The following is a 15,471-nucleotide window of genomic DNA, read 5'->3' as shown; positions in this document are numbered from 1 at the left end:
ACTTAAATGCAGAGAGCTCTTTTCAAACAAAAGTAAAGAGCTGGGAAGTTGATTGGTGAAAGAGATACAGGACTGGAGAAGGGGGGAGTCTGATTGAAGAGGACAGAAGGTCATGAAAGAAAGAAGAGGTTGGAGGAGCAGCAGAGGGGAGGCGATGGGTGGGCAAGGAGATAAGGTGAGGGAGAGCAAAGGAGATTGGAGAATGGTAAAGGAGAAGTGAAGGGGGTGCAGGGGTGCATTACCAGAAGTTTGAGAAATCGATGTCCTTGCCACCAAGTTAGAGGCTACCCAGACGGAATATAAAGTGTTGTTCCTTCAACCTAAGTCTGGCTTCATCATGACAGTGGGGGAGGCCATGGACAGACATAACAGAATGGAAATGGGAAGTGGAATTTACATAACCACTGTAAGATCCCATTTTTTCTGGCAGACAGAGTTTAGATGCTTGGCGAAGCGCTCCCAATCTATGTTGGGTCTCACTGATATACAGGAGGCCACACTGGGAGCACCGGTAATAGTAGATGACCCCAAAAGACTCACAGGTGGAAGTGTTGCCTCACCTAGAAGAACTGTTTGTAACCCTGAATGGTAGTGAGGAAGGAGGGGTAGGGGCAGGTGTAGAACTTGTTCCACTTGCAAGGATAAGTGCTAGGAGGGAGATCAGTGGGGAGGGAAAAATGTACAAGGAAGTCACAAAAGCAGAAAGTTGTGGGGGCGGGGTGCAGGAAAAGATGTGCTTGGCAGTGGGATCCAGTTGGACATGGTGGGAGTGGTGGAGAATTATGTGCTGAACGTGGAGGCTGATGGGGTGGTAGGTGAGGACAAGAGAAACCCTGTCTCTGGTAGGTTTGCAGGAGGATGGGGTGAGTGCAGATTGTGTGAAATGGAAGAGATGTGGTTGAGGGCAGCATTGATGGTGGAAGAAGGGAAGGCCCTTTCTTTGAAGAAGGAGGACATCTCCTTCACTTTGGAATGAAAAGCCTCATCCTGAGAGCAGATGCAGCAGAGACAGAGGAATTGAGGGAAGGGGATTGCATTTTTACAATAACAGGGTTGGAGGAGGCATAGTCCAGGTTGATGTGAGAGACCATGGGTTTGTAACAGGCATCAGTAAATAAACTGTCTCTATGAGATCAAGAAAGGGGAGGGAGGTGTTGGAAATGGACCAGGTAAATTTGAGGGCAGGATGGAAGTTGGATGCGAAGTGGATAAAGTCAACAAGTTCAGCATGGGTGCAGGAAGCAGCACCAATGCAGTCATCAATGTAGCGTAGGAAAAGTGCCAAATGGTCACCGGTATAGGCTTGGAATATAGAATATTCCACAGAATATAGACAAACCATTCTAATATGTCTATCCATGGCCTCCTCCACTATTATGATGAGGGCACTCTTGGGTCAGAGGAACAAAACTTATATTCAATCTGGGTAGCCTCCAACCTGATGGCATGACCTTCTGGTAATGTCCTCCCCTTCATCTTTTCCCTCTCTCACCATATCTCTTTGCCCGCCCATCGTGTCCCTCTGGTGCTCCTCCCCCTTTTTCTTTCTTCCATGGCCTTCTGTCCTCTTCTATCAGACTCCCTGTTCTCCAGCCCTGTATCTCTTTCACCAATCAACTTTCCAACTCTTTATTTCATTCCTCCCGTTTCTGGTTTCACCTATAACCTTGTGTTGCTGTCTACCCTCCCCCCAACCTTCTAAATCTACTCCTCAGTTTTGTTTTCTCCTGTTCTGCGAAAGGGTTTCGGCCCGAAACATTGACTGTACTCTCTTCCATAGGTACTGCCTGGCCTGCTGAGTTCCTCCAGCATTTTGTGTGTGTTGCTCGAAAAGTTAAACAATTATTTGTTTTCATTTGCTAATATTTAAGAATAGAAAACTTGCATTACACTCTCAAATCTTTTCGAGGAACACACACAAAATCCTGGAGGAACTCAGCAGGCTAGTCAGGACTGTCAGGGAAGAGAATATAGTCAATGTTTTGGGCTGAATCAGGATGGGCAGGCAGATGGTGGGACTTAGATGCAGCCAACAGGCTGAGTATCAAAACATTTGGGATGCAGAATCAGAAAGGATGCAAATGCATAATATAAGAAATAAGGTGGATGATCTTGTTGTACTATTACAGATTGCCAGGTATGATGTTGTAGCCAGCACTGAATTGTGGCTGAAGGATGGTTGTAGTTGGGAGCTGAATGTCCAAGGTTGCACTTTATATCGGAGGGATAGGAAGGTACTCGGGAGGTGGGGGCGTTGTGTGGTGTGGCTCTACTGGTAAAGAATGGCATCAAATCAGTAGAAGGATGTGACATGGGATCGGAAGATGTTGAATCCTTGTGGGTTGAGTTAAGAAACTGCAAGGGTGAAACAACGTTGATGGCAGTGATATACAGGTCTCCCAGCAGTTTCTGGGAGGTAGATTACAACAGGCAATAGAAAAGGTGTGTCAAAAGGACAACGTTATGGGAGATTTTAACATGCAGGTCGATTGGAAAAATCTGGTTGGAAAAGGATCTCGAGAGAGTGAGTTTGTTGAATGTGTAAGAGACAGCTTTTTAAAGCAGTTTGTTGTTGAGCCTACTAGGGGATTAGCTTTACTGGATTGGGTGTTATGTAATGAACCAGAGGCAGTTAGGGAGCTTAAGGTAAATGAACCCTTAGGAACCAGTGATCACAATATGATTGAGTACAACTTGAAATTTGATAGGGAGTAAGTAAAGTCTGATGTAGCACTATTTCAGTGGAGTAAGGGAAATTACAGTGGTATGAGAGAGGAGTTGGCCAAAGTAATTTGGAAGGAGCTGCTGGCAGGGGTGTAGGCAGAGTGGCAATGGTGTAGGTTTCTGGGGAAAAATGAGGAGGGTGCAGGATATATGTTTTCCAAAAAATGAAGAAATAATCGAACAGTAAAATAGTACAATCATGGTTGACAAGGGAAGTCAAAGCTACTGTAAAAGCAAAAAAAAGAGCATACAACAAAGCAAAAATTAAAACAAAGCAAATATTAGTGAGAAGATAGAGGATTGGGAAGTTTCTAAAAATATACAGAGAACAACTAAAAAATCAATAGAAGGGAAAAGATGAATTATGAAAGCAAGCTAGCAAATAATATCAAAGTGGATAGTAAAAGTTTTCTCAAGTATGTTAAAAATAAAAGAGAAATGAGAGTGGATATAGGACAGCTAGAAAATGATGCAGGAGAAATAATAACGGGGGCAAGGAGATGGCAAATGAACTAAATGAGTATTTTGTATCAGTCTTCACCGTGGAAGACACTAGCAGCATGCCTGATGTTGTAGTTTGTGAGGGAAGAGAAGTGGGTGCTGTTACTATTACAAGAGAGAAGATGCTCAAAAAGCTGAAAGACCCAAAGGTAGATAAGTCACCCGGATCAGATGAACTGCACCCTAGGGTTCTGAAAGAGGTAGCATTAGAGATTGTGGTGGCATTAGAAATTATATTTGAAAAATCATTGGACTGGAATGGTGCCAGAGGACTGGAAAACTGCAAATGTAACTCCACTCTTTAAGAAAGAGGAAGGCAGCAGAAAGGAAATTATAGACTGGTTAGCCTGACCTTAGTGTTTGGGAAGATGTTAGAGTCAATTGTTAAGGATGAGGTGATGGAGTACTTGGTGACAGAGGACAAGGAAGTACAAAATCAGCATGGTTTCCTTCAGGGAAAATCCTGCCTGATGAACCTGTTGGAATTCTTTGAGGAGATTACAAATAGGATAGATAAAAGGGATGCAGTAGATATTGTATATTTGGACTTTCAGAAGGCCTTTGACAAGGTGCCACACATGAGGCTGCTTACCAAGTTAAGAGCCCATGATATTACTGGGAAGTTACTAACATGGTTAGAGCATTGGCTGATTGGTAGGAGGCAGCAAGTGGGAATAAAAGGATCCTTTTCTGGTTGGCTGCCAGTAACTAGTGGTGTTCCACAGGGGTCTGTGTTGGGACCATTTCTTTTTATGCTGTATATAAATGATTTAGATGATGGAATAGATGGCTTTGTTGCCAAATTTACAGATGATACGAAGATTTGTGGAGGGGCAGGTAGTGTTGAGGAAACAGGTAGAATGCAGAAGGACTTAGACAGATTAGAATGGGCAAGAAAGTGGCAAATAATATATGATGTTGGAAAATGCATGGTCATTCACTTTGGTAGTAGAAATAAAGGTGTGGACTATTTTCTAAATGGGGAGAAAATTAAAAAATCTGGGATGCAATGGGACTTGGAAGTCCTTATGCAGAACACTCTAAAGGTTAACTTACTGGTTGAGTCAGTGGTGAGGAAGGCAAGTGCCATGTTAGTATTCATTTCAAGAGGTCTAATATAAGAGCAAGGATGTGATGCTGAGGTTTTACTGTATAAGACACTGGTGAGGCCTCACCTTGAGTATAGTGAACAGTTTTGGGCTCCTCATCTTCGTAAAGATGTGCCGGCATTAGAGAGGGTCCAGAGGAGCTTCATTAGGATGATTCCAGGAATGAAAGGGGTACTTGCTGGAATTCAGGATGTGGTGGGGGATCTCATTGAAACCCTTCAAACGTTGAAAGGCCTACACAGAGTAGATGTGGAAAGGATGCTTCCCATGGTGGGAGAGTCTAGGACAAGAGGGCACAGCCTCAGGATAGAGGGGTGCCATTTCAAAACAGAGATGCGGAGAAATCTCTTTAGCCAAAGGGTGGTGATTTTGTGGAATTTGTTGCCACATGCAGCTGTGGAGGCCAGGTCATTGGGTGTATATAAGGCAGAAATAAATAGGTTCTTGATTGGGTGTGGCATCAAAGGTTACAGGGAGAAGGCCAGGAACTGGGGTTGAGGAGGAGGAAAAAATAAGGATCAGCCATGATTGAATGGCGGAGCAGACCTGATTGGCCAGATGGCCTAATTCTGTTCTATGTCTTATGGTCTAAATCTGTCAGTATACTAGCATGCAGTAAGTACATCATCCACAAAAACATTGCTGTTACGATTTTAGCACTGTTGTCATATTAACAGCAGTTCCTTGAGCACAAGGACAAGGATGCACATTCCAAGTCACACTCTGTCCTTTCTTCATTGCCAGAGTATCTAAATCATTGGATACCATACCCAACTACACAGGAACACCATTATCAAAGGGACTGTAATGGTTAAAATAGTTTAACATGACCTACCTCGTGTAATTGAAGATGACTGATGCCACAACCACTGTTGAATTATCCCCACCAATATTTATTGTTTCTTTGTAAACAAGTCTGGTCTTACCAGTGATTAAAACACTTTGATTGGGAATGATTGGGCAGCGGTACAGACACAGTAGAAGCGTTCCCCCGCAAGTACGAAGCAGAGCTTGAAAAATCCAGTCTCCATAAAAGAGAGGCGCCATCTAGTGGCGTGGCCATCATGGGAGTGGTCTTAACAGGCTTCAGTGAGAATAGGCGGATGTGAGGTCAACAGGTAAGTTTATTTCTTTTTCTTATTAAACTCTTGAAAGAATAGGGGTTATGTATGCAGGGCCAATGTTCTATTCGGGGTGTCAGATGTGGGATTTTGAGGAGACTTCCAGCCTCCCCAATGGCCATATCTGTACCAGGTGCATCGAGATGCAGCTCCTCAGAGACTGTGTTAGGGAACTGGACCTGAAGCTCGATGACCATCGGCTTGTTAGGGAAAGGAGCAGCTGATAGACAGGGGCTACAGAGAGGTAGTCACCCCAAGGCTACAGGAGACAGATAAATGGGTGACTGTCAAGAGAGAGAAGGGAAAACGTTAAATAATGGAGAGCACCTGTGTGGCTGTTCACTTTAACATTAAATAGTTTTTCTTGAGTACTATTGCGGTGGGGGGGGGAATGGGGGGAGAAATGGCGATGGTGCCTCTGCCACTGAATATAGCCCTTTAGCACAGAAGGATAGGGCACTAATGAGGAAGGCTGCAGCAATAGGGACCCTATAGATAGGGGGAACAGATAGGTGATTCTGTAGATGCAAAAAAGAAACATGGATGGTAGTTTGCCTCCCAGCTGCCAGGGTCCACGATGTTTTTCAATGCGTCCACAATATCCTGAAAAGGGAGGGTGAGCAGCCAGAAGTCGTGGTACATATTGGTACCAATGACAAAGGTAAAACAAAAAAGGAGGAGGTCTTGAAACTGGAATACAGAGAGTTAGAAAGAAAGTTGAGAAGCAAGACCTCAAGGGTAGTAATCTTGGGATTACTGCCTGTACCACGCGACAGTGAGGACAGAAATAGAATGAAATGGGAGATAAATGTGTGGCTGAAAGATTGGAGCAGGGGGCAGGGATTCAGATTTCTGGAACATTGGGACCTCTTCGAGGGCAGGTGTGACCTGTACAAAAGGGATGAGTTGCACTTAAATCCATAGGGGCAGGTTTGTTAGAGCTGTAGGGAGTGGTTTAAACTAATATGGCAGTGGAATAGGAACCAGTATGATAGAGCTGAGGATGAACCAGCATTACAAGTAGATGATGGGTGTAAGGAAGGACAAGCCAATGATTAGGTGTGACTGCAGACAGTGCATGGAGTTAAATTGTACCACAGAGGCAAAATTCAAAAGGGCAAAGAATGCTAGACTGAAGGTGCTGTATTTATATGCATGCAGTATTCGGAATAAGGTGGATGAACTTGTGGCACAATTAGAGATTGGTCAGTATGGTGTTGTGGGCAGCACTGGGACATGGCTGAAAGAGGGTAATAGTTGGGAGCTTCATACCAAAGCATATACTTTGAATGGAAAGGACAGGCAAGAAGACATAGGTGGTGGCATAGCTCTGTTGGTAAGAGACGGAATTACAGCTTTAAATAGGTTATTTTAGATTGGGTGTTGTGTAATAATCCAGATTTTATTCAGGAGCTTAAGGTAAAGGAAGCCTCTGAAGGAAGTGATCATAAAATGATCAAATTCAGATTGCCATTTGAGAGGGAGAGTATTAGTCACATGTACCAGTATCGCAATCAAATAAAGGGAATTACAGAGGCATGAGAGAGGAGCTTGCCCAGGTGGATTGGAGGGAGGTACTGACAGGGATGACGGCAGAGCAGGGGTGGCTGTAGATTCCGGGAATAGGTCACAAGGCACAGGATAGATAGGTTCCACGGAAGAAGTTTTCAAATGTCAGGGGTAAGCAACTGTGGCTGACAAGGGCAGTTAAGGACTGCATAAAAGCCAAGAAAAGGGTACATAATATAGCAAAAGTGAGTGTGAAGGTGGATGATTGGGAAGCTTTTAAATTCAACAAAAGGCAACCAAAAAAGCTATAAGAAGGGAAAAGATGAATTATGGGGGCAAATTAGCCAATATTATAAAGCAGTATACTAAAAGTTTTTTCAGTTATATAAAGAGTAAAAAGGGGTAAGAGTTCGATATTGGACCACTGGAAAATGATGCTGGTGTGTTAGTAATGAGGGAACAAAGAAATGGGGGATGAACTAATTAAGTATTTTACATCATCTTCACTGTGGAAGACACTAACAGTGTTCCAGAGGTCTGTGTGAGTGCCATTGTTATTACAAAGGGAAAAGTACTAGGCAAACTGAACAGTCTTAAGGTGGGTAAGTCACCTGGACTAGATGGACAACATTCCAGAGTCTTGAGAGAGGTTGCTGAAGAGACTGCAGATGCATTGGTTATGATCTTTCAAGAATCACTTGATTCCGGCATGGTTTTGGAGAACTGGAAAATTATCACTCCACTCTGTAAGAAGCGCAGAAGGTTAAAGAAAGGAAATTATAGGCCCGTTATCCTACTTCAGTGGTCGGGAAAGTGTTGGAGTCCATTTTTAAGGATGAGGTTTTGAAGTACTTGGAGACTAATGATAAAATAAGTCAAAGTCAGCATGGTTCCTGTAAAGGGAAATCTTGCCTGTAGAGTTCTTCGATGAAGTAACAATCAGGGTGGACAAATGGCAGGCAGTGGATATTACTTTCTTGGGTTTTGAGAAGGCATTTGATAAGGTGCTACACATGAGGCTGCTTAACAAGATAAAATTCCCTGGCATTACAGGAAAGATTCTGGCATGAATAGAGGAATAGCTGACAGGCAGAGGTCAGTGAGTGGGAATAAAAGGGGCCTCTTCTGGCTGACTGCCAGTGTTCCTCAGGGGTCAGTATTGGGACCACTACTTTTCACTTTGTTTGTCAATTATTTAGATCGTGGAATTGATGGCTTTGTGGCAAAGTTTGCAGATGATATGAAGATAGGTGAAGGGGTATGTACCATTATGATTACAGCAGGACTTCAACAAATTGGAAAAATAGGCAAAGAAGTGGCAGATGGAATATAGTGTTGGGAAATGTATGATAATGTATTTTGGTAAAAGAAACAAAAATGGGGAGAAAATTCAAATATCAGAGGTGCAAAGGGACTTGGGAGTCCTCGTGCAAGACTCCCAGAAGGTTAATTTACATGTTGAGTCTGTGGTAAAAAAGGCAAATGCAATGTTGGCATTCGTTTTGAGGGCAATAGAATACGAAAGCAAGGAGACAATGCTGAGGTTTTATAAGACATTAGTCAGGCTGCATTTGAAGTATTGTCAACAGCTTTGGGCTCCAGAAAGGATGTGTTGTATCTGGAGAGGGTCCAGAGGAGGTTCACAAGTATGATTCCGGGAATGAAGGGGTTAACATATGAGGAGCATTTGGCAGCTTTGGCCTATACTCACTGGAATTTAGTAGAATGGAGTGGGGATCTGATTGAATGTTGATAAGATTATATAAGATGCATGTGGAGAAGATGTTTCCTGGGGCGGCAGTATCCAGAATTAGAGGGTACAGCCTCAGAAAATTGAGGACGCAACCTTTTAGAACAGAGGTAAGGAGGATATTTTTTAGCCAGAGAGTAGTTAAACTGTGGAATGCTCTGCCACGGATTGTGGTGGAGGCCAAGTCCATGGGTATATTTAAAGTGAAAGTTGTGTTTTCTTATTGGTAAAGGCATCAAAGGATATGACGAGAAGGCAGGTGTATGAGGTTGAGTGGATCTGGGATCAGCCATGATGGAATGGCAGAGCATAATCGATGGGCTGATTGGCCTAATTCTCCTATGTCTCATGGTTTTATGGAAATGATAATTCTACTTCTAATCAAGCTATTTTTATGCACATTAATACGAGGCTGAGAGCATGGTGCAGGAAGGAAGGGTTCAGGTTTTTGGATAATTGGTCTTTGTTCCAGGGACATTGGGATCTGTTTCGAAGGGATGGTCTGCATCTGAACCGGAGGGGTACTAACATTCTTGCAGGAGTATTTGCCAGTGCTGCTCGGTGGGGTTTAAACTAGATGTGCAGGGGGCAGGGATCCAGATCCAGAGGGTTGGTCAGAAGGTGCATGGGGTTAAATGTGTACAAGGTTTGGGTGATCTTGAGAAGGTCATCAAAATTCAGGGTGCAATTTGCCCGATGGAAGTTCAAGGAGCTGGGTTAGGTACAGTAGACAGTGTTTTAAGCAAAGAGAGGAGGAATGGGCTAAGAATTCTATACTTGAATGCGCGTAGTGTCAGAAATAAGACAGATGAGCTTGAAGCTCAGATGAAAATGGGGAACTACGATATTGTTGGGATAACGGAGACATGGCTACAAGGGGATCAGGCCTGGGAATTGAGTGTACCAGGGTATACGTGCTATCGTAGAGACAGAAATATGGGAAGAGGGGGTGGGGTGGCCCTGTTGGTGAGGAATGAGATTCAGTCCTTAGCAAGAGGTGACTTGGGAACAGGGGAAGTAGAGTCTGTGTGGATTGAGCTGAGGAACAGTAAGGGTAAAAAGACCCTAATGGGTGTTGTGTACAGGCCCCCAAACAGTAGCGTGGATATTGGGTACAAGTTGATTAGGGAGTTAACATTGGCATGTGCTAAAGGTAATGCAGTCGTTATGGGAGATTTCAACATGCAGGTGGACTGGGAGAATCAGGTAGGTGCTGGACCCCAGGATAGGGAGTTTGTGGAGTGTCTAAGAGATGTATTTTTGGAACAGCTTGTGCTTGAGCCAACCAGGAACGAGGCTATTTTGGACTTGGTGATGTGTAATGAACAGGAATTGATAAGTGATCTTGAAGTAAAGGAGCCATTAGGAAGTAGTGATCATAACATGATAAGTTTTTATCTACAATTTGAGAGGGATATGGGCAGATCAGAGGTGTCAGTGTTGCAATTAAATAAAGGAGACTACGGAGCCATGAGGGAAGAGCTGGCCAAAGTTAAATGGGCGGATGCCCTGGCAGGAAAGACAGTGGATCAGCACTGGCAGATATTCTTGGGCATAACACAAAAGATGCAAATGCAGTTCATTCCAATGAGAAGGAGGATTCAAAGAGGGGGAAGGGGCCACAGTGGTTGACAAAGGAAGTCAGAGATTGTATAGCATTAAAGAAAAAGAAGTATGACAGGGCTAAGATGAGTGGGAATACAGATGATTGGGAAAGTTTTAAGGAACAGCAGATCTTAACTAAAAAAGCAATACGGAGAGAAAAAATCAGGTATGAGCTCAGTCTAGCCAGGAATATAAAAGGGGATAGCAAAAGCTTTTTTAGCTATGTGAAGAGAAAGAAGATAGTTAAGAACAATGTTGGCCCCTTGAAGAATGAATTGGGAGAAATTGTTATGGGAAACAGGGAAATGGCAACAGAATTTAATGCATACTTTAGATCTGTCTTCACCAGGGAGGACACAAGCAATCTCCCAGATGTATGGATGGGCCAGGGTCATAAGATATCAGAGGAATTGAGACAGATTGACATTAGGAAAGAAACTGTGATGAGTAGACTGGTAGGACTGAAGGCTAATAAATCCCCGGGTCCAGATGGTCTGCATCCGAGGGTTCTAAAAGAGGTGGCTCAGGAAATTGTGGATGCATTGGTAATCATTTTCCAATGTTCCTTAGATTCAGGATCAGTTCCTGAAGATTGGAGAGTGGCTAATGTTGTCCCACTTTTCAAGAAGGGAGGGAAGGAGAAAACGGAGAACTATCGCCCTGTTAGCCTAACGTCAGTCGTGGGGAAGATGCTTGAGTCCATTATTAAGGACGAAATAGTGGCACATCTAGATGGCAGAAATAGGATTAGGCCGAGCCAGCATGGATTTACCAAGGGCAAATCATGCTTGACTAATCTGTTGGAGTTTTTTGAGGGTGTAACAAGGATGTTAGACGAGGGTAAGCCAGTGGATGTTGTGTACCTAGATTTTCAGAAGGCATTCGATAAGGTGCCACATAGGAGATTGGTGAGTAAAATCAGAGCTCATGGCATTGGGGGCAGGGTTTCAACATGGATAGAATACTGGTTGGCAGATAGAAAGCAAAGGGTAGCAGTGAATGGGTGTTTCTCGGACTGGCTGGAGGTGATTAGTGGGGTACCACAGGACTCTGTATTGGGACCACAGCTCTTTACGATTTATGTCAATGATTTAGATGAGGGCATTGAAAACTATATCAGCAAGTTTGCTGACGATACTAAACAGTGTGACATGCGAAGAGGACGTTAGGAGAATACAGGGAGACTTGGATAGGCTGAGTGAGTGGGCAGATACTTGGCAGATGTCATTCAATGTGAATAAATGTGAAGTTATCCACTTTGGAAGCTGGAACAAGAGGGCAGAGTATTGTCTGAACGGTGTTGAGTTAGGTAAGGGAGAAATGCAAAGAGACCTAGGAGTCCTAGTTCACCAGTCAATGAAGGTGAATGAGCAAGTGCAACAGGCAGCGAAGAGGGCAAATGGAATGTTGGCCTTTGTTACAAGGGGAATTGAATACAAGAGCAAGGATGTTCTTTTGCATTTGTACAGGGCCCTGGTGAGACCACACCTGGAATATTGTGTACAGTTTTGGTCTCCAGGTTTAAGGAAGGACATTCTGGCAATTGAGGAAGTGCAGCGTAGATTCACTAGGTTGATTCCTGAGATGGCAGGGCTGTCTTACGCAGAGAGATTGGAGAGATTGGGCTCGTACACGCTGGAATTGAGGAGATTGAGAGGGGATCTGATTGAAACGTTTAAGATAATTAAAGGATTTGATAGGATTGAGGCAGGTAATATGTTCCAGATGTTGGGAGAGTCCAGTACCAGAGGGCATGGATTGAGAATAAGAGGTCAGTTATTTAAAACAGAGTTGAGGAAGAGCTTCTTCTCCCAGAGAGTTGTGGAGGTGTGGAATGCACTGCCTCGGAAGACGGTGGAGGCCAATTCTCTGGATGCTTTCAAGAAGGAGCTCGATAGATATCTGTTGGATAGGGGAATCAAGGGATATGGGGACAAGGCAGGGACTGGGTATTGATAGTGAATGATCAGCCATGATCTCAGAATGGCGGTGCAGACTCGAGGGGCCGAATGGTCTACTTCTGCACCTATTGTCTATTGTCTATTTGAAGTGACCATTTGATATTCTTTATATACCCTTCTTTGTAACAATACTATATTCTCTTTCTCCTGCAGAAATATTCCTGCTATTAATGGAAGAACTTCAGGTAAATTCTGTTTCCTTAGTTTAAATACAATTTCTTGAACAACTTGTGTTTGCCTTGAAATAGACTATGTACTGTACTTTGAGTCATATGATCAGTCCCGACTTCAGCCCATTGGCTGATCAGCTAATCTCAACAATTTTTTTTAATACTAGTAATGAAAGCCATCCCACAACAATAATGGGGTTAATCTAGGACAAATATGACTTTGCTCCTATTATTCATTTCACATTTTATCTTGAGGATGGTGATGAATATAGTATTAAAGGGTATACTTTACTTAGGAAAGACAGGCAAGATCACAAAGGTGGTGTGGTAGCCATATACATAAGAGAAACTTTAAACATGAGGTTGCCGATGCTTGGAGATAAATCAAGACTTAGTGCGGATACATGGGTGAGAATTGAAAGTTATAAGGTTAAAGGAATAATGTTGGGTGTATGTTATAGACACCCCTAATGCTGGCAGTGATTTTAATAAATAACTATCAGAATATTTAAAAAACATGTTCTGAAGGTGATGTTTCAGTTATGGGAGACTTTTAATTTCCCAAATGTTGAGTGGGAGAACCCAGTGACTAATGGATTACAGGAAAGTGAATTACTTGAGTTATTGAATGATTTTTTTTTGACCCAGTATGTAAATACACCAACAAGAGAGGTGGCCTGTCTAGATTTGATATTCTAACAATCAGGATAGAATTTTGAGTACAGAAGCTGTTGAGCCTTTAGGAACAAGCAATCCTAACATTGTTGATCTCAAAGTTTTTTGGGAGAGTATATCAGTAACAACCAAAGCCATTAAAATGAATTTTAGAAAGGCAAAGTTTGTGCAGATGTGGCAAAGATTTTAGAAGGTAAACTGGAAGGAACTGTTTGACGTTAAGTCAGTTGAGGAGCAATGAGGTCGATTTAAGGAGGTAATACATGCAGTGCGAGAAATGTTCCTACCCAAGGTCAGGAGAAGCAATAAAAACAATAAATCAACTACATGGATAAATAAAGATATACATAAAAAATGAATGAAGAAAAGACAGCTATATAAAGATTACAGAAAAAATTGTAACGATGTTAACCATAAGACATACGAAAATATGAGAGCTATAGTCAAGAGGGAAATTCAAATTGCCAAAAGGCAGGTTGAGAAGGATATTGCTGATAATGCTAAGATTGACCCCAAGAGATTTTTTTCAATATTTTAGTAGTAAAGTCAAGGAGGAAGTTGTTATTAGGAATAATAGTGGAATGCTAATTATGCAAAGAAGGACATAGCAGATACTCTTAATTCATATTTGTCTAAAGTATTCACTTGCAAAGATGTTAACAATCTGGCATAAGTGTAGAGAAAAATAAGGTTATTTTAAGTGACTTAGAGATGAAAAAGGATCTAGTGCTTTCCTAGCTTCAAGCCAGATACAGGTATCAACCTCTCAATAACAAACTCTGTCATCTTCTTCAGGAATGATCTAGAGATCTTAGAAAGTGACTTCTTGTTTCAGCTGAAAAGGCTGAAAGTTAATAAATCTCCAGGTCTAGACAACTTATAGCCAAGGGTACTTAAAGAGGTCTGTTATTATATATACAAAAACCTAATGTGTATTTTTTAAGTCAGTGAAATCTTGTGAAATCCCTAAGGAATATAAATGGGCTAACATTGTCCTAGTATATAAGAAGGGTGACCACATTGACCCAGGTGACTACAGACCAGTAAGCTTAACTAACATGTATCGTAGGTAAGATAATGAAAACATTAATAAAGAATGCGATGAAAATGCAGCTGACAAGAAGAGGCATGTTAGCAGAAAGCCAGCATGGGTTCAGGAATGGGAAAATCATGTTTTACTGATACACTGGAGGTTCTATGAAGAGACAACTAAAATTTATGATAACAATAGAGTGGTAGATATCATTTACTTGGACAAGGTACACCACAAGGGGTTAATAATCAAATTACAGGAGGTAGGGATTCAGGGTAAGGTGTGCAAATGGGAGCAGATTTGGCTCAAAAACAGAAAATAGTGAGTTATGGTGAGAAGATCATTTTCACATCTAGAAGATGTTAAAAGTGGGATTCTGTAGGGATATGCTTTAGGGCTGCTGCTGTTTTAATTTACACTAATGATCTGGATAAGCAGATAAATACACTAATAAAGTTTGCCAATTACACAAAATTAACATTCAGGCTGCAGAATCAATACAGTTAGATCTGAACAAAATCCAGATATGGGCAGATAAATGGCAGAAGAAATTTAATATAAACAAATGTAAAATATTACATATAGGAAGTTGAAATATTAAATATAAATATACAATGGGGGTTTTGAGTTAGAAAGTGCACTGTATGAGAAGGATCTGGGTGTCCTGGTAGACTCATCACTATCAATAACTAAACAATGCACAGAAGTGATTACGAAGGCTAATAGAATGTTGGGCTATATAATGTGATCAGTGGAGTTCAAATCTAGAGACATTCTCCTTATGCTATATAATGCACTTATGAGGCCACACCTTGAGTACTGCGTACAATTTTGGCCATACTTTGTGAGGGATGTGAAAGCATCATAGAGGGTTCAGAGAACGGTGACAAGACTCATTCCAGACCTGCAGGGTATGAGCTATGAAGAACGATTGAACAAATTACAATTTTTTAGCCTAAATAGACATAAATGAGAGAAGACATGATAGAAGAGTTCAGAATCATTCAGGGTATAAGTAAGGTGGATGCCAGCTGCCACTTCAAATTTAATCCATCAATGAGGACTTGGGGCCATAGGTGGAGACTGGTTAAGGGGAGATTTCAGACTAACATTAGGAAGCATTTCTTTCCACAGCAAGTTGTACACATACATAGTTGTGTAGCTAAAAGTAATACCTTAGAGACTTTCAAATCTAAACTCAATAGTTATTTCAGCACACTATGTGAATAGGAATTTGGCGAGCTTTGTTGGGCCGAATGGCCTGTTCTTGTCAAAAACTTTCTAATGTTCTAAAAACTAAAACATATTTTATA

Source organism: Hypanus sabinus, chromosome 3, assembly GCF_030144855.1.
Source record: "Hypanus sabinus isolate sHypSab1 chromosome 3, sHypSab1.hap1, whole genome shotgun sequence".
In the NCBI taxonomy this organism is placed as follows: Eukaryota; Metazoa; Chordata; class Chondrichthyes; order Myliobatiformes; family Dasyatidae; genus Hypanus; species Hypanus sabinus.
This window is presented reverse-complemented; position numbering follows the sequence as displayed.